The sequence below is a fragment of the Silene latifolia genome, chromosome 11 (assembly GCF_048544455.1).
Source record: "Silene latifolia isolate original U9 population chromosome 11, ASM4854445v1, whole genome shotgun sequence".
Lineage (NCBI taxonomy): Eukaryota > Viridiplantae > Streptophyta > Magnoliopsida > Caryophyllales > Caryophyllaceae > Silene > Silene latifolia.
Window position 1 is genome coordinate 125,181,041 of NC_133536.1, and position 1,626 is coordinate 125,182,666.

A 1,626-nucleotide genomic window follows, 5' to 3' on the forward strand; every position below is an offset into this window, starting at 1 on the left:
ATAAAAAAAGGAAATAAAAATAAAATAGAAAATATGGAAAATATGAATTATATGAAAAATATGTCGAATTATGGTGATAATAAGAATAATAGTTAATTAGAAACCTAATTAGAAGCCTACGTCAAAACAAGACGAGTTCAAAGACAGAAACCACTTTAGAACAGGCGCAGCATCTGCTGCGTCCCTTAGAAGAGGCGCATCAGTTCATGCGACTGTTCTTGAGTTGGTTTCTGACTGTGAAAGTCATACTCGTTAATTGTTATCGTTGGTTGTTTGATTAGGATAATTTATTGATATATAACTCGAATGAAGGTGATTTAGTCAGATTATATGCATCAGGAACCGTCATAAAATGATAAAAATGGATTGAAATGAATTATTATAAGTTAGATATTATTTACGATGTCGAAAATGGGTTTATATACAAACTTGAAGTTAGAGGCGGAAATTAAAGATTAAGAATTGATGAAGAAAACAGAATTAAAACATATATCACAGACGAAATCAAGGGACTTGATATGAATGAATCGAGCCTCTTAAATCCGGTTTTGAATAAGATGACGAAAACCCGCAAATATCGATTATAAGGGATTTAAGTCGGATTAAACGTTATAATTTGAAAAGGATTAATAAAACATGGTTTATATACTAAAACGAACAAAAGAAACGAAAGAAATAAGAAAAATAGAAATGTTGCAGAAGATCGAGGAAGAAGAAGACGAGCAGGAGCAGCGGTAGCCTGAGGAAGAGGCGCAGCATGCACTGCGACTCTTCGAAGAGGCGCAGCTGCTGCTGCGTTTCTTCTCAACGTCAGTCCTCCGCTGTTTTATAAATACGGTTTTAAAAGATAGTTTTTAAAGACGGTTTTGAACATGCTTATGACATAAACTCGTACATTAATTAGAAAATAAAAAGTACAATAAATAAAATTGGGATTTTACACCCTCAGACTTACATGTTAGCGCCGCGAGATTTAACTAAATCGGTTTTTAGTTGTAACTCGACTCGATCAATGCAAATATGAAAGTGCCCTTGAAAAACGATTTTAAAAGATTGATTAATTGATTGTGTAGTGGTCAAATTGGTCGGTCATGCAAACGTGAATGGTACTCAGAATTATCTGAGCTTACGTGGTCGATTGATCAAGCATGTAGGTGTCGAAAGCTTAGAGCAGGGTCTTAGAATGCAAAGGGAGAAGAGAAGGGCGGACACTCGCGTGAGAAATATGTGAGGCAAAGGCCTCTATTTATACTAAACATATGGAGGAATTATGGTAAGGGTAGAATTTGGAAAAGAATAGGAAAGAAAGGTCCGGAAATAACCGAACACGGAAACTTGGACAAAAAGAAAGCCCTGAGAAAAGGCGCAGCAGGTGCTGCGTCCCTTAGAAGAGGCGCAGCTCTTACTGCGTCCTTTCTCGGGTAGGTTCCTTCTGCGCGAGAAAACGCGTTTGACAGCCTGTCGTATTTTAGGCATAACTTTCTCTACAAGACTCGGAATAAGGTGATTTTGGTGGCGTTGGAAAGCTAAAAGAAAGATCTACAACTTTCTCTGAAATAGGTCCGACCCAAAAAAGTCTTTATGACCTCGTAAAACGGGCCTAAAGATCGGGTTGTAATTTTAGCT